General features: G+C 38.7%; 1 protein-coding gene across 6 annotated transcripts in view; it reads left to right on the plus strand.

Annotated features, from left to right (window-relative positions):
- The first annotated feature begins 348 nt into the window (after window positions 1–348).
- LOC133544182 (poly(rC)-binding protein 3-like) overlaps window positions 349–18,795 on the plus strand; it is a 47,034-nt gene continuing 28,587 nt past the window's right edge. For 4 of the 6 annotated variants that reach the window (XM_061889291.1, XM_061889293.1, XM_061889294.1 and 1 more), the window contains exon 1: window positions 9,160–9,317. The gene's annotated coding sequence lies outside the window, so the exon portion shown is untranslated. Of the gene's footprint in view, window positions 481–9,154; window positions 9,318–18,795 lie in introns of those variants that run through there. The other 2 variants (XM_061889292.1, XM_061889296.1) reach the window with 2 other exon arrangements.

Genomic DNA, 18,795 nt, shown 5'->3' on the forward strand with positions numbered 1-18,795 from the left:
GTCTAGTCCATAGTGGGTCTAACATAATAGTGAGAGTCCAGTCCATAGTGGATCGAACATAATAGTGAGAGTCCAGTCCATAGTGGATCAAACATAATAGTGAGAGTCCAGTCCATAGTGGATCAAACATAATAGTGAGAGTCCAGTCCATAGTGGATCCAACATAATAGTGGGAGTCCAGTCCATGACTTGTTTGGGTTGCTCCACTCTTGCATGGAGTCACAATGTGTGGGTTTGACTACCATCTCCCTCTCCTTCACGCCCTTCTGCCTCCATTAAGGCCCGGACATGCTGACAGGCGATATGAGGACAAGTTCTGGTAGGGGCGGTGTGCTAATGGGTCGCCCTTCACCTTGCTGGAGGCCATGGGCGTGCAGGATGTGTCGATCAAAGTTATAGAGCTCGTGTACCGTCAATCTGTCCTAGACGGTCCTGACAACTCAAGCCGCACGTTTACTCCCAAAGAACTTCTCCCCACCGGTAAGACTTCAATTTAATTTAACTAAAAGGCCTCCTCCACCATCTTGGACCTCTCATGACCTCCTGAGAATCGACGTCCTTTGCATTGGACGCTTGTGTTTTGGACAAGAAACAGACTGAAAATAAACGTCCACATCCGAGGACGCTGGTTCTCAGACGGTCGGTGATGTGGTTCATGATTGCTTTCGTTTTAACAATTCGATTTGCTTCGATATTCAATAGAACTTAGGGACAATTTGATTGTTTTTTTGTTTTTTTTAAGAAATACAGTCGTGGTCAAAAGTTTACATACACTTGTAGAGAATGTGGCGCGGTATAACTCGGTTGGTAGAGCGGCAGTGCCAGCAACTTGAGGGTTGCAGGTTCGATTCCTGCTTCCACCATCTTAGTCACTGCCGTTGTGTCCTTGAGCAAGACACTTTACCCACCTGCTCCCAGTACCACCCACACTGGTTTAAATGTAAAAATTAGATATTGGGTTTCACTATGTAAAAGCACTTTGAGTCACTAGAGAAAAGCGCTATATAAATATAATTCACTTCACTTCACTCCAGCAGCAAGTGCTATTCGGACCGAGAAAACGACAATTTCTCCATTAATTTGAGCGAGGATGAAAGATTTGTGGATGATGATATTGATAGCCAAGGACTAGAAGAAAAAATAAATAAATAAATAAAGTTTAAAAAAAAAAAGGCGATTGCATTGGGACGAATTCAGATGTTTTTACACACATTTTCTAGGATAATTCTGGAAAATCTCTTATCTTTCTATTGTGTTGCTAGTGTTTTAGTGAGATTAAATAGTACCTGATAGTCATGGCTGTCTGGAGATTCCAATAATTTCTACTACTCTTATTTTTTTGTGATTGGAGAACATACTTGTTGGTCACAAAACACATACATGAAGTTTGGTTCTTCTGTGAATTTATTATGGGTCCACTGAAAATGGGTCAAAAGTATACATACAGCAGGGGTGTCCAAAGTGCGGCCCGGGGGCCATTTGCGGCCCGCAGCTACTTGTTTACTGGCCCCCCCACACATTCTGGAAATGCTATTGCAAAAATAAAAAAGAACATTAAAAACATTGGAATGAGGTGAAATCTAACGAGAAAAAGTTGCAATGTTGACACAAAGCTGCCATGCAGGCTGTTTTTTGTTGTTTTTTCAATCAATCAATCAATGTTTATTTATATAGCCCCAAATCACAAATGTCTCAAAGGACTGCACAAATCATTACGACTACAACATCCTCGGAAGAACCCACAAAAGGGCAAGGAAAACTCACACCCAGTGGGCAGGGAGAATTCACATCCAGTGGGACGCCAGTGACAATGCTGACTATGAGAAACCTTGGAGAGGACCTCAGATGTGGGCAACCCCCCCCCCTCTAGGGGACCGAAAGCAATGGATGTCGAGCGGGTCTAACATGATACTGTGAAAGTTCAATCCATAGTGGCTCCAAGACAGCAGTGAGAGTCCCGTCCACAGGAAACCATCTCAAGCGGATCAGCAGCGTAAAGATGTCCCCAACCGATACAGGCGAGCGGTCCATCCTGGGTCTCGACTCTGGACAGTCAGTACTTCATCCATGGTCATCGGACCGGACCCCCTCCACAAGGGAGGGGGAGACATAGGAGAAAAAGAAAAGAAGCGGCAGATCAACTGGTCTAAAAAGGAGGTCTATTTAAAGGCTAGAGTATACAGATGAGTTTTAAGATGAGACTTAAGATGAGACTTTTTGTCTTTATTTTACCATATTAAAACCATCTTTACCATGAATTGATTAACGTGGACCCCGACTTAAACAAGTTGAAAAACTTATTGGGGGTGTTACCATTTAGTGGTCAATTGTGCAGAATATGTACTGTACTGTGCAATCTACTAATAAAAGTTAATCACTTATTTTCAATTTTTTAGCCACTGCTCAAAACAAAAAAATAATGACCAAAAAATCCATGTTTTAATGAATTATTTTCAAAGCTCCAATTAGTTCAAAAATGTCACTTTAAAAGGTTTTATGTGCTAAATAGTGCATATATTGTGCAGTTGCCATATAAAAACAAAGTTTTCTTCGACAAAAGAGCGTAAAACTAACAAAAATAATAGATAAAACGTAAAATCGACAGAAATATCTGAAGTTGATCTTGTAACTTAAGTGTTGGAAGTTAAAAAAAACAAAAAACTAATAAAATTGTATGACTTTCTGAGTGAGGCACCTTTTGGATCCCAAATATATTTAGTGGTATTTTATTGATCTTTTCACTGTGATTACTCAAAAATAATAAAGAATTAAAATTAATGGTGTCCTGCATTATTGATCTTTTAGCGCTCTAATTACTAAATATTGCATTTTTCAGTTTTACTATTAAATAAAAACAAAGATGTTTTTGACAGAAAAGCATTAAAACCTTTTTTTTTTATTTTATTTTTTTTTAAGTTCATATAGAGATTTACTATAAGAGTTAAATAAAAAATAATTATAAAAATTAGACTTATTTTTAACATTTTAATAACAGACCCTTTATGGTCCCCGGTAACCCTTAAGGTAAAATCAATTTTAAAAATCCATATATTTTGTTATGGTTTGAAAATGAAAAATAGCAAAATGGCATGCTATAAATTTTTCTGTGCGCGGCCCTCAGTGGAAAAAGTTTGGACACCCCTGACATACATCAATGTTAATATTTGCTTACAAGTTTCACTGCAATAAGACACTTTTGGTATTCATCCACAAGCTTCTGATTGAGTTTTTGACTACTCCTCTTGACAAAACTGGTGCAGTTCAGCTAAATGTGTTGGTTTTCTCACATGGACTTGTTTCTTCAGCATAGTCCACACGTTTCAGTCAGGACTTTGGGAAGGTCAGTCCAAAAACTTAATTCTAGACTGATTTAGCCATTCCTTTACCACTTTTGACGTGTGTTTGGGGTCATTGTCCTGTTGGAACACCCAACTGCGCCCAAGAACCAACCTCTGGGCTGATGATTCTAGATTATCCTGAAGAATTTGGAGGAAATCCTCCTTTTTCATTGTCCCATTTAAATTACGAGTTCCATTGGCAGCAATACAGGCCCAGATCATAATACTACCACCACCATGATTGGCGGTAGGTGTGGTGTTCCTGGGGTTAAAGGCCTTACCTATTCTCAGTGTTTTAATGTGTGCTTATATAGCCCTAAATCGTCTTCGGCTCAAGTCCCACATCAGGGCAAGAAAAAAACTCAACCCAATGGGATGACAGTGAGAAACCTTGGAGGGGACCGCGGATGTGGGGACCCCCCCAGCAACCAGTGGATCTGGCATAATATTGTGAGAAACCAGTCCATAGTGGATCAAACATAGTAGTGAGAGTCCAGTCCATAGTGGATTTAACATAATAGTGAGAGTCCAGTCCATAGTGGATCAAACATAGTAGTGAGAGTCCAGTCCATAGTGGATCTAACATAATAGTGAGTGTCCAGTCCATAGTGGATCTAACATAATAGTGAGAGTCCAGTCCATAGTGGATCTAACATAATAGTGAGAGTCCAATCCATAGTGGATCTAATATAATAGTGAGAGTCCAGTCCATAGTGGATCTAACATAATAGTGAGAGTCCAGTCCATAGTGGATCAAACATAGTAGTGAGAGTCCAGTCCATAGTGGATCTAACATAATAGTGAGTGTCCAGTCCATAGTGGATCAAACATAGTAGTGAGAGTCCAGTCCATAGTGGATTTAACATAATAGTGAGAGTCCAATCCATAGTGGATCTAATATAATAGTGAGAGTCCAGTCCATAGTGGATGTAACATAATAGTGAGAGTCCAGTCCATAGTGGATTTAACATAATAGTGAGAGTCCTGTTCTTAGAGGATCTAACATAATAATGAGAGTCCAGTCCATAATGGATCTAACATAATAGTGAGAGTCCAGTCCATAGTGGATCGAACATAATAGTGTGAGTCCAGTCCATAGTGGATCTAACACAATAGTGAGAGTCCAGTCCATAGTGGTTCTAACATAATAGTGAGAGTCCAGTCCATAGTGGATCTAACATAATAGTGAGAGTCCAGTCCGTAATGGATCCAAAAAAAGAGTGAAAGTCCAGTCCATAGTGGATTGAACATAATAGTGTGAGAGTCCAGTTCATAGTGGATCTGACATAATAGTGTGAGTCCAGTCCATAGTGGATCTAACATAATAGTGAGAGTCCAGTCCATAGTGGATCTAACATAATAGTGTAAGAGTCCAGTCCATAGTGGATCCAACATAATAGTGAAAGTCCAGTCCATAGTGGATCGTACATAATAGTGAAAGTCCAGTCCATAGTGGATCGTACATAATAGTGAAAGTCCAGTCCACAGTGTATCCAACATAATAGTGTAAGAGTCCAGTCCATAGTGGATCTAACATAATAGTTAGAGTCCAGTCCATAGTGGATCTAACATAATAGTGTGAGTCCAGTCCATAGTGGATCTAACATAATAGTGAAAGTCCAGTCCATAATGGATCGAACATAATAGTGTGAGAGTCCAGTCCCTAGTGGATCCAACATAATAGTGAGAGTCTAGTCCATTATTGGAACTAACATAATCGTGAAAGTCCAGTCCATAGTGGATCTAACATAATAGTGAGAGTACAGTCCATTGTGGATCTAACATAAAAGTCAGAGTCCAATCCATAGTGGATCTAACATATTAGTGTGAGAGACCAGTTCTTAGAGGATCTAACATAATAGTGTGAGAGTCCAGTCCATAGTGAATCTAACATAAAAGTCAGAGACCAGTCCATAGTGGATCTAAAATAATGGTTTGAGATTCCAGTGACTGGCCCCACTATGGACTGGACTCCAGTCCATAGTGGGGCCAGCAGGAGAACATCTTGAGCGGAGACAAGTCAGCAGGACAGAGACGTCCACAACTGATGCACATATGAGTGGTCCACCCTGGATCCCGACTTGTGCCAGCTTTTTTGAAACATGTTTCAAGCATCAAAATCCAACTGAGCTAACATTTGCAAAAAAAATAACAAAATTTACCAGTTCCGACGTTAAATATCTTGTGTTTGCGGTCTATTCAATTGAATATAGGATTTGCAAAACTTTGTATTCAGTTTTTATTTACCATTTACACAACTTTACTGGTTTTGGGGTTTGGAAATCAGAAGACCCAAAGAACGGACCTCAGTTTGATAAATAAATAAGCGTTTGATGAGCATCCCTCAACTTTCTCAGTCTTTTTTTTGACACTAGTGCCAGCTTTTTTGAAACACGTTTCAAGCATCAAATTCCAACTGAGGTACACATTTGCAAAAAAATAACAACATTTACCAGTTCCAACGTCAAATATCTTGTCTTTGCGGTCTATTCAATTGAATATAGGATTTGCAAAACTTTGTATTCAGTTTTTATTTACCATTTACACAACTTCACTGGTTTTGGGGTTTGGAAATCAGAAGACCCAAAGAACGGACCTCAGTTTAATAAATAAATAAGCGTTTGATGAGCATCCCTCAACTTTCTCAGTCTTTTTTTGACACTTTGCCAGCTTTTTTGAAACATGTTTCAAGCATCAAATTCCGACTGAACTAACATTTGCAAAAAAATAACAAAATGTACCAGTTCCAACGTTAAATATCTTGTCTTTGCGGTTTATTCAATTGAATATAGGATTTGCAAAACTTTGTATTCAGTTTTTATTTACCATTTACACAACTTTACTGGTTTTGGGGTTTGGAAATCAGAAGACCCAAAGAACTGACCTCAGTTTAATAAATAAATAAGCGTTTGATGAGCATCCCTCAACTTTCCCATTGTTTTTTGACACTTGTGCCAGCTTTTTGAAACACGTTTCAAGCATCAAATTCCGACTGAACTAACATTTGCAAAAAAATAACAAAATCGACCAGTTCCAACTTTAAATATCTTGTCTTTGCGGTCTATTCAATTGAATATAGGATTTGCAAAACTTTGCATTCAGTTTTTATTTACCATTTACACAACTTCACTGGTTTTGGGGTTTGGAAATCAGAAGACCCAAAGAACGGACCTCAGTTTAATAAATAAATAAGCGTTTGATGAGCATCCCTCAACTTTCTCAGTCTTTTTTTGACACTAGTGCCAGCTTTTTTGAAACACATTGCAGGCATCAAATTCCAAATGAGCAAAAAACAACAAAGTTTATTAGTTTGAACGTTAAGTATCTTGTCTTTGAAGTCTATTCAAGTGAGTATAGGTTGCAAATCCGTGTATTCTGTTTTTATTTACCATTTACACAACTTTACTGGTTTTGGGGTTTGGAAATCAGAAGACCCAAAGAACGGACCTCAGTTTAATAAATAAATAAGCGTTTGATGAGCATCCCTCAACTTTCTCAGTCTTTTTTTTGACACATGTGCCAGCTTTTTTGAAACATGTCTTAAGCATCAAATTCCAACTGAGGTAACATTTGCAAAAAAAATAACAATATTTACTGGTTCTAACGTTAAATATCTTGTCTTTGCAGTCTATTCAATTGAATATAGGATTTGCAAAACTTTGTATTCAGTTTTTATTTACCATTTACACAACTTCACTGGTTTTGGGGTTTGGAAATCAGAAGACCCACAGAACTGACCTCAGTTTAATAAATAAATAAGCGTTTGATGAGCATCCCTCAACTTTCTCAGTCTTTTTTGGGCACTTGTGCCAGCTTTTTTGAAACATGTTTCAAGCATCAAATTCCGACTGAGCTAACATTTGCAAAAAAAATAACAAAATTTACCAGTTCCAACGTTAAATATCTTGTCTTTGCGGTCTATTCAATTGAATATAGGATTTGCAAAACTTTGTATTCAGTTTTTATTTACCATTTACACAACTTCACTGGTTTTGGGGTTTGGAAATCAGAAGACCCGAAGAACTGACCTCAGTTTAATAAATAAATAAATAAGTGTTTGATGAGCATCCCTCAACTTTCTCAGTCTTTTTTGAAACATGTGTCATGCATCAAATTCCAACTGAGCTAACATTTGCAAAAAAATAACAACATTTACCAGTTCCAACGTTAAATATCTTGTCTTTGCGGTCTATTCAATTGAATATAGGATTTGCAAAACTTTGTATTCAGTTTTTATTTACCATTGACACAACTTTACTGGTTTTGGGGTTTGGAAATCAGAAGATCCAAAGAACTGACCTCAGTGTAGTAAATAAATAAGCGTTTGATGAGCACCCCTCAACTTTCTCAGTCTTTTTTTGACACTTGTGCCAGCTTTTTTGAAACACATTGCAGACATCAAATTCCAAATGAGCAAAAAACAACAAAGTTTCTTAGTTTGAACGTTAAGTATCTTGTCTTTGAAGTCTATTCAAGTGAGTATAGGTTGCAAATCCGTGTATTCTGTTTTTATTTACCATTTACACAACTTTACTGGTTTTGGGGTTTGGAAATCAGAAGACCCAAAGAACGGACCTCAGTTTAATAAATAAATAAGCGTTTGATGAGCATCCCTCAACTTTCTCAGTCTTTTTTTTGACACATGTGCCAGCTTTTTTGAAACACGTTGCAGGCATCAAATTACAAATGAGCAAAAACAACAAAGTGTATTAGTTTGAACGTTAAGTATCCTGTCTTTGAAGTCTATTCAATTGAATATAGGTTGCAAATCCGTGTATTCTGTTTTTATTTACCATTCACACAAAGTGACAACTTCACTGGTTTTGGGGTTTTGTACTTGAAATGTAGGAATAACCTATCGATATATCGATCAATTGTTGCACCCCGAGTCATGGTGGTGGTGCTGTAGTAGTGAAGTCATACCTCCCTACCCCCTACTTTAGTCTCCTTTGATCCAATGTAGAGCTAATTTAATGCTCTAGTTGTAGTCCATCCCACGGGACATTTTACACTTGGTTCGGCGCACAAGGGCAGCTTACAATTTTTGCGGCGTAGGTACGAAACCAAGAATCTGTTGTCTGAGAAAAAAAACAGTTGTCAGTCCAGCGAGACACGGTCTTCATTGTCTGCGTTGCCCCTAATCCAGCAGCATTTTGCTCTCCGCCAGCAGCCACATCCGAGCCTAATAATGTCAGATTAAGCTCGGCACAACTGTCCATCTGACATGACGGCTTTATCTGTGCTAGATTGGAAAATCTGGATGGGATGCCTACCAAGCCCTGTAATTCCGTACACACACATATCTGAGCGGATTAAAAACCAGAGGGGCTGTAGAGGATCTGCATGTCATGGCGGTGGAGCGGGTCTTTACTTTAGCTGGTGAGGTCTTTGGCTAAAAGTTCTATCCCGAGCACAGAGTTCATTCTATCAATCGATCAATCAATGTTTACTTATATAGCCCTGAATCACTAGTGTCTCAATTCTAGTGCCGGTTCGCCGGACTTTGGGGGGGTCCGTGAGCCGTGAGCCGTGAGCCTCCCAGAGGCCACGCGTCATTCTTAGATATGTCCCCACGATGCCCTCTTGCCTCAGTGGGCATGCCCTCCTTTTGTTGCAGAAAGGAGGGGCGGGGGGGATGTGGGCGTTTGACTTGATGGTCGCCCAGATTAGGTCTCATCATCCGGCCTATTTACACCAAACAGTACTCTAAACAAATCAGCAACTTTACACACTCGCCGAGGGACCGCGGTCGCAACGTCGTATCATTTCGGGACCGGGTGACGTGTTCCTGTGGTCAACCACGTGACCCCCTCACCCCCCAACCCCCTCTCGCCACGGACCAATCGGGTGGCGCGGCGTCCTGGGCAGAGCAAAGAAAGGAAGAGGGCGGAGGGGCGAAATATTTTTTTTTCCTTTTTACGATTTTTAATCCGGCAACTCCGACGGTGGTCGTTGACATCATCCTGCGCTCCATAAAAGGTAAATAACTGTTTTCCTATTCGGCTTTCGCTGGAAACATTTCCAATATTCTAGAGCGTATCCAGAACACCGTCAGTATTTGTTAACTTACCAGACCTTTCCATCCAAAATATCTTGTTTTTCGCCTATTCGGGCGGACGTCTTCCGCTCCGTTGTGTTGGTCCGGTTGATTGGGATTGTCGTTTTGGCTCAAGCTCGATCACTTTCATTGTTCAAGACCGGCAGAGTTCATCCAAACCGCGACTCCCTGAAACGGATTCGTGCCCCGGTCGTGATCGTTATTGCAATTATCGTCACTCTGATATCAGCGCTGCCATGTTTGTTAAAGACTGTGTCGCCTGTTCGGCCTCAAGAGCGGTGGCTTTGAAAATGATCATTCTGGAACATCTGGGCGGCTTGGAGGTATCTGTTCACCGAAACCTCGGTTGACTGCACCCTCGGAGTCAAAGGTCTCGGACTCCCCAATAAACCCGCGCTTTATTGCAAATTACGGCACATCTAAAATGGCCGACTTGATCATCCACAGCTCGACATGGTGCGCCTGTATCGTTAAGCCTCTGACGGAGCGCCGCAGCTGCACCGCGACCCCTCCCCGCCCGCCGCCGTGGCAGGCGAACACACTCGGAGGGTACTTTGAACGCGACTAAGTTGGCCGAGCTCCGAGGATGCTTTTGATCGTGATCCGGGCTGAGGTATCGGGATGCCGGACCGCCTGATGTGGGCTGACAGCTTTTGGAAAGCACTGTCATAGTAGCATACCCCGCCCCCCGCCCTTCTATCTGCGTACAACAAAAGCGAGCTGCTCATATACCAGTGACGAACATGGATTGTACTTCAAAAGTGTAAAAAACAGACCCAATCGAGATCAGCCAGAGGGCTCCCCTTGCCCTGCTGCCCTATTTGCACGCTAATTTCCCTTTTGTTCACCCCTAATTGGAGCCCCCGCCCTGTCGGGACGCAGCATATTGGCCACACTCAACCTCTGCCCCAGGTCAAAGGACCAAGCGCCTCAACTTCATCGGCGGTGCGTACACGAAGGTAGGTTTTAGAACATGTTGGTGGAAACCAGCAACATGGCGGCATCGCTCCAGGGGGATTAAGTACAACAGATGATGGAAGCTTTGGTCGGGATCGTGGTTCCTCATCCACTCGTCACCCCGCTAAAGGACCGTCGCTCGACCTTACCAATCGTATCGAGGGGGACGGGAGTGTGTTGTGGCCCCAGGAGGGTTTCAGCATCATTCCACACATCAGCAGCTCCCAATAAAGAGCGCAACGTCGACATTGTTGGCCGGGGAGAGGAAATAAAAAGGCCTCGTGTGCTCCTTTCTTCAAGAGCGAGAGGTCTTTTCTGTAGCGATCGGAAATTGGGTAAGAAAGCGAGGGTTGGTGGTGGGGCGGGCGGGGGGGTTGGGAGGCATTTTGTGCGTTGCGGTGCCCAGCCGAGCGTGTAGCGTGATTAATTCAATAGCCGCCATAGAGGAGGAGGCTAACAGCGCTGCAACACCGAGCATGACCCACTTTCCCTGTCAGATGTCATAAAAAATTCCCTCGTTGTGACCCCCAACCCCCCACCACCCCCAATGTGTCCCTGCCCCCAAATTCGTGCCCATAATGTCAGACAAGGGGGTTAGCATTTTTCCCATAAAACTTCCATAAAAGCACTTTTTTAAGCCCAAATATAGTTGTATATACCTACATACATACATATATACATACATTTATATCATTTATATATATACATATATACTGTACATACATTTATATATATGTATATATATATATATATATATACATACATATATACAATAATTTATTTGTATATATATATATATATATGTATATATATATATATATATATATATATATACATGCATATATACAATAATTTATTTGTATATATACATACATATATACTTACATATACATTACTTATATATATATATATACATACATATATATATATATATATATTTATATACATACATATATACACATATGCATACATGTATCCATACATACATACATACATACATACATATATATATATATATATATATATATATATATATATATATATATCCATACATATACATACATACATATATATATATATATATCCATACATATATATGTATATATATATGCACATACATACATACACACACAGCGGTAACAACACACAACAACAGCAGTCGCGTTTTCGTCTACCGTAAAGCAGTTCGTCTGCCGTAAACAGCAATGTTGTGACACTCTTAAACAGGACAATACTGCCATCTACTGTACATGCATATGGTTAGAAAAATAGTGACAGAGAATAGAACGAGGATGGACAATTCAACCCTTAACTCAACAATGAGTAGATTAGTGTTATGTGTGTGTGTGTGTATGTGTAAATAAATGAACACTGAAATTCAACTATTTCTTTTACTTATATATATATATATATATATATATATATATATATATATATATATAAAATAAAATAAATATATATATACAGTGTACTGTATATATAGCTAGAATTAACTGAAAGTGTAAGTATTTCTTATATATATATATATATATATATATACATACATATATAAATATATATATATATACACATACATACATATACATACACATATCTATCTATCTATCTATCTATATATATATATATATATATACATGCATACCTTTTATAAGATTTATTTTCTTATTGAGTGTCACTGGAATTAATTGTGGAAAGCAAATAAATCATTTTGCATGACAATAATTAAGACTGTCACAATTAGGGTGGCAACGACTAAACAAGCAAGTTGTTTAAAAAAAAAAGCTTCGATTTATATTCTGTTGCTTTTATCAATAGTTTAATGACAGTAATAAATACGCTAACATTTAGGGCTGCAATGATTACTCGAGTACATTCGATTAGAAAAAAGCTCTGATTTGTATTCTATTGTTTCAATTGTTTAATGAGCGTAATTAATTAATAAATATGCAGAAAAAACGAGTTTCCTGGAACTTCAAATAAGTGGACATAGTTTCTGCACGGTCGCTGCATGGTGGTGTTTTTGGTTTGTATTCATGTTTTAATGTATATTTTAAAAATGCAAATTCAATGTTGATGATGTGCATGTATTCGGAAAAAAAGATTGAAGGTTATGGAAAGCAGAAAAATAATTGTTAATTTCAACTATTTACACACGGGGCTATATTGTGTGTTTCATCCAATTACTCGATCAATCGAACAAACTAAACTGTAGATTACCAGCTGACTAAAATAATGGATAGCTGCAACCCTTTTTACATTTATTTTATGTTTATATTAGGTGTCGCACTCAAGTGATCAGAGAACAACCAGACACAAAATCATTGAGGAACTTTGAATAAAATACAGCACAGTTATTTTCTGTTGGTAGTCCGTTTCAAAAAGTCGGACTAAAACCGAACCGCATAAAACCTGAAAAACATTAGCCTCAAACATGCAGAAAATAATACAAGATACATATAAATGACTTAATAAACATTTTAACTTGAATACTCCTACCTTTATTCAAGCCTCTTGTTGGCCAACTTGTGACATCGGTGCCTTTGTACTGCAACTAACGATTATTCTAATAGTCCGCTAGTCAACCAGTGACTTGAGGAGAGGTTCAAGGCTGGTGAGGCACTGACTTCATCACAGTCAGATTTACAAACAAATGAACCCTAAAGAGTATCTTATTCACCATTTGATTGGGTTATGTTTAAAAGCTCAGACCAGCATTCTTTACACCTACAAACCGTAGCACATAAAAAAGCACATTTAATAAAAAAAACGTTATTATGGTCTTACCTTTACTTATAAATGAAGTCATCGATAATTTGTTTGTAGAAGTCTTCTTTATCTTTCTTCAGTTTTAAAAGTCTCTCTGTCTTGATTGAGATCAGTCTGAAGCAAACCTTTTAGCTCCGGCGTTGGTCTTCCTTTAATTATTACCTCCTGCTTCGATTGAAAGTCCAGTTTAGAAAACTGTTTCATTTTAGATATGTAATCATCCGTGTAAAAAGTCCAGGGGAGAGGAAAAAATAAACACATGCTGCTCACTCTTGCTGCTTGTTGTCACTTCTTCTGCAGCCGAGTTGTGGCAAGAATGATCCCTGGGATCCCTAGCGCCCTCTATCGCCAGGAGGCGGGAGAACAGCAGCCTCACACAGTGCGTCTTTGCAGCCGTTTTATGATTGCCCAGCACAGGAAATACGTTACACACATACAGTTGTTGACAAAATACATTATATACCTCAGCTAACTAAACTATGGAAATGTATAATATCATTCATATAGCAATACGGTCTCATTGCGCAATCCATGGTGAGGCTGGACTGGCTGCTGCCTCACCGCAAGTCTCTTCTCAGTGTTTGAACGGCAAATGTGAAAATTCAGCGATTTTGAATAAAAAGAATCTAAAACTGGTGAAGTTAAATGGAAAATAACTTTATAAAGTATAATCACTGGAAACAATTTAATTTTTTTTTTTTTTTTTTTACATTTTTTTTCTTTCCATGATGGCATGTGAAGCCCCGCCTCCCCTGCCTGCACATCACTGTTAAGTCAACTTTTTTTTAATTTTAATTAGTCAAACTATTTTCACTTTGAGTCCGCAACTTAATTTTAACTCATTTATAAAAACCTATTATAGTAAATTAAATTGTGACAAATGGAACTAATTACTGAGAAATGAATGGTTGTACTTTATTCAGAAAAAGTATGTATAAAATAAATAAAACAGGGTAAAATGATAAATAAATAATAAATAAAGCAGCAATCCTAAAGTGCAAGATGTTAATTATTCATGACATTTAATGCAAAAATGTTTATGTTATTTTTTCCCGTACAGTTAGGGATACTTACCTTGAGGAATAAAAATGTAACCTTATCTAAACCAGGGGTGTCCAAACTTTTTCCACTTAGGTCCACAGACTGAAAAATCAAAGCAAGCGGGGGCCATTTTGACATTTTTCTATTTTAAAAACCAATACATAATATAAATTCCGGCCTCTACTCAGGCTTGATCCCGGAGACCCCAAAGGGTTTTGGTCAAAAAAATATTAAAAATGCATCATTATTCTGTATTACTTTGTTTTATTATTATTCAAGTTTTAAATCTCCAGATCAACATTAGCTCCATCTGTCAAAATAATGATTTTAAAGATTTAAGTTGTATGCTCTTTTTGTCAAAGAAAACCCTGTTTTGTAATGGAAAAAAACACAAAATATGCAATATTATCACCCAATATTTTTTTTAAGTGGAATATTTGAGATTATATAATAATTGGAGCCTTAAAAAAGTCACTAACTAATAACACCATTGATTTTAATTCATTATTATTGTTTGAGCAATGACACTTAAAAACAAATCACACTAAAATTATTGGGTATCCCAAAGGGTCCTACTCATTAAAGTCTCAAAAAATAAATTATACATATTTTTACTGTTTATTTTAAACACAATAATCTCGAAATCAACTTCAGATCTATCCGTCAATTATAAGTTTTATTGTTGTTTATGTTTTTGGTTTGTTCATTTTAGGCCCTTCTTTTAAAAAAACAGCTCAGTTTTTTATATGGCAAACACAAAATACGCAACATTTTCCCCCAAAAAATATCTCAAAGTGGAAAATTTAATGTGACGTAATTGGAGCCTTGAATAGGTCAATAATTCACAATGACATTGATTTTGATTCATTATTATTTTTTAAAGAACGAAACAGCCTGCGTGGCAGCTTTGTGTTATTAGAGTAAACATTGCAACATTTTCTTGTTACATTTCACCCGTTTGCTCCTTTATATCACTTTTTACGTTTTAAAAATTGTTCAATCGTATTTTTAAAATGTGCCGTGGGGCCGTTAAAAAATTACCTGCGGGCCGCACTTTGGACACCCCTGATCCAAACAATCCATCAATTATAATTTTATTAAGGAACTTTTCAACAATAACAAATCTTTGTCGATTATTATTTCTTCAATTCAATATCGTTTCTCAGCTTCTTTATCAATGTGGTGGGAATCACAACTTTATTAGGCCCAGGCGGTCTTATTTTGGAGTTGTACTTTGGGGGAAACAAAAGCAGACAGCATGAGGAATTTAACCAGACAAACTGACTCATGTGGGACACGCCATGCTCAACCGAGACAATGTAGTCCACATCGGTGAAAAGGACTGAACAAAAACTGGGGTAGAATTGTGTGTTTTCAACCAGAAATGTGACCTAAAAATCAAAACAAAACACTATTCGCTGCAAGGTTTGAACCCGACGGGCCAAATGATTCACGAAGCCTTGACCTAATTTCAATCTGTGCAAGGATGTACACGCCCAACACTGCAAGAGCCGCGCTTAACTCCAAACCTTGTTCTGCTCGACCTCAATCTAGAAGCTTTCAATGCTTCAATAACAGCTGAGGAGGCACTTTTTTTTCCCATGGGCAAACGAGCTAGACCGTGTCCAAAGTGCGGCCCGAGGGGCATTTGCGGCCCGCGAATAATTGTTTACCGGCCCGCCCGCCACACATTCTGGAAATGCTATTGCAAAAATAAAAAAGAACACTTAAAAAAAGGGGAAATGAGGTGAAATCTAACGAGAAAAAGTTGCAACGTTGACAGAAAGCTGCCATGTTTTTTTTCTTTTGTCTTTCTTTGTTTTTCTTTTTTATCCATTGGTCAAAAAAAAAAAAAGACAAAACAAATCTATGTTATAATTAATTATTTTTAAGGCTCCAATTAGTTCAAGTATTTCACTTTGAACTGTTTTGTGTTGTAAATATTGCATGTATTGTGTGGTTGCCATATAAAAACATCAACGTTTTCTTTGACAAAAGAGCATAAAACAAACAAAATAATAGTTCAAATGTAAAATCAATAGATTTTGATCCTGTAATTTATGTGTTGAAAGTCAAAGAAAAACCTAATAAAAATATATCACTTTATGAGTGGAGCACCCTTTGGATCCCAAATATATTTATTGGTATTTTATTTATCTAATCACTGTTATTACTCAAAAAATATAAAGTAATTTAAATCAATGGTGTCCTGCATTATTGATATTTTAGGGCTATAATTACTAAATACTGCATATTTCTGTTTTACTATCAAAAAAATAAGTAGTTTTTGACAGAAAAGCCATAAAACCTTTTTTTGTATTACTTTATATCAACTTAAAGTTGATATAGAGATTTATTGTAAGCATTAAATAATAATAATAATAATAATTTGACTTATTTTTAACATTTTAATGACTGGGACCCTTTATGGTCCCCGGGACCCTTAAAGACCTACTGAAGTGAGATTTTCTTATCCAAACGGGGATAGCAGGTCCATTCTATGTGTCATACTTGATCATTTCGCGATATTGCCATATTTTTGCTGAAAGGATTTAGTAGAGAACATCCACGATAAAGTTTGCAACTTTTGGTCGCTAATAAAAAAGCCTTGCCTGTACCGGAAGTAGCAGACGATGACATCACAGGTGTGAGGGCTCCTCACAACCTCACATTGTTTATAATGGGAGCCTATAGCTCCCGTTATAAACAATGTGCTGTATAGCTCGGTTGGTAGAGCGGCCGTGCCAGCAACTTGAGGGTTGCAGGTTCGATTCCCGCTTCCGCCATCCTAGTCACTGCCGTTGTGTCCTTGGGCAAGACACTTTACCCACCTGCCCACACTGGTTTGAATGTAAAAATTACATATTGGGTTTCACTATGTAAAGCGCTTTGAGTCACTAGAGAAAAAGCGCTATATAAATATAATTCACTTCACTTCACTCCGGCAGCAAGAGCTATTCGGACCGAGAAAACGACAATTTCCCCATTAATTTGAGCGAGGATGAAAGATTTGTCGATGATGATATTGATAGCCAAGGACTTAAAAGAAAAAAAAGAAAAAGAAATAAAGTTTAAAAAAAAAAGGCGATTGCATTGGGACGGATTCAGATGTTTTTAGACACATTTTCTAAGATAATTCTGGGAAATCTCTTATCTTTCTATTGCGTTGCTAGTGTTTTAGTGAGATTAAATAGTACCTGATAGTCCACGGCAGCTGCATGGACGGCGCGAGCTCCGCTGCTCTTCGGTAAGAGGCGACTTTTTACCACAATTTTCTCACCGAAACCTGCCGATTGACAAGTGGTCGGGATCCATGTTCGCTTGACCGCTCTGATCCATAGTAAAGCTTCACCTCCGGGAATTTTAAACCAGGAATCACCGTGTGTTTGTGTGGCTAAAGGCTACAACTTCCAAGCTCCATCTTTCTACTTTGACTTCTCCATTATTAATTGAGCAAATTTGCAAAAGATTCAGCAACACAGATGTCCAGAATACTGTGTAATTGCGCGATGAAAAGAGACGACTTTTAGCCGCAAATGGTGCTGCGCTAATATGTCCCCTCCAACCCGCGACGTTTTCAACTAGAAACTCCGCGGGAAATTTAAAATTGTAATTTAGTAAACTAAAAAGGCCGTATTGGCATGTGTTGCAATGTTAATATTTCATCATGGTTTTATAAACTATCAGACTGCGTGGTCGGTAGTCGGCTGTCTTGGTTGCTTTGTTGGGTCTGCTCCTGTCTCTGGCCATCCACCCTCCACCCCAGCGGACTGCGTGGAACACCGAGAGGCCACCGCAGTGGATATGTTTCTTTTACTTTTTATTCATAGCTGTATGTAGAAGTGTCTGCTTGTATCTGCTGCTTTGATGTCTTTAATGTCCTTTGTGTTCTTTGATGTTTGATGTTTCAATCAATCAATCAATCAATCAATGTTTACTTATATAGCCCTAAATCACTAGTGTCTCAAAGGGCTGCACAAACCACTACGACATTCTCGGTAGGCCCACATAAGGGCAAGGAAAACTCACACCCAGTGGAACATCGGTGACCATAATGACTATGAGAACCTTGGAGAGGAGGAAAGCAATGGATGTCGAGCGGGTCCAACATGATACTGTGAAAGTTCAATCCATAATGGATCCAACACAGTCGCGATAGTCCAGTCCAAAGCGGATCCAACACAGCAGCGAGAGTCCCGTTCACAGCGGAGCCAGCAGGAAACCATCCCAAGCGGAGGCGGATCAGCAGCGCAGAGATGTCCCCAGCCGATACACAGGCCACCGGATCGGACTGGACCCCCTCCACAAGGGAGAGTGGGACATAGAAGAAAAAGAAAAGAAAAGGCAGATCAACTGGTCTAAAAAGGGAGTCTATTTAAAGGCTAGAGTATACAGATGAGTTTTAAGGTGAGACTTAAATGCTTCTACTGAGGTAGCATCTCGAACTGTTACCGGGAGGGCATTCCAGAGTACTGGAGCCCGAACGGAAAACGCTCTATAGCCCGCAGACTTTTTTTGGGCTTTGGGAATCACTAATAAGCCGGAGTCCTTTGGACGCAGATTTCTTGCCGGGACATATGGTACAATACAATCGGCAAGATAGGATGGAGCTAGACCGTGTAGTATTTTATACGT

This window comes from Nerophis ophidion, linkage group LG27 (assembly GCF_033978795.1).
Source record: "Nerophis ophidion isolate RoL-2023_Sa linkage group LG27, RoL_Noph_v1.0, whole genome shotgun sequence".
In the NCBI taxonomy this organism is placed as follows: Eukaryota; Metazoa; Chordata; class Actinopteri; order Syngnathiformes; family Syngnathidae; genus Nerophis; species Nerophis ophidion.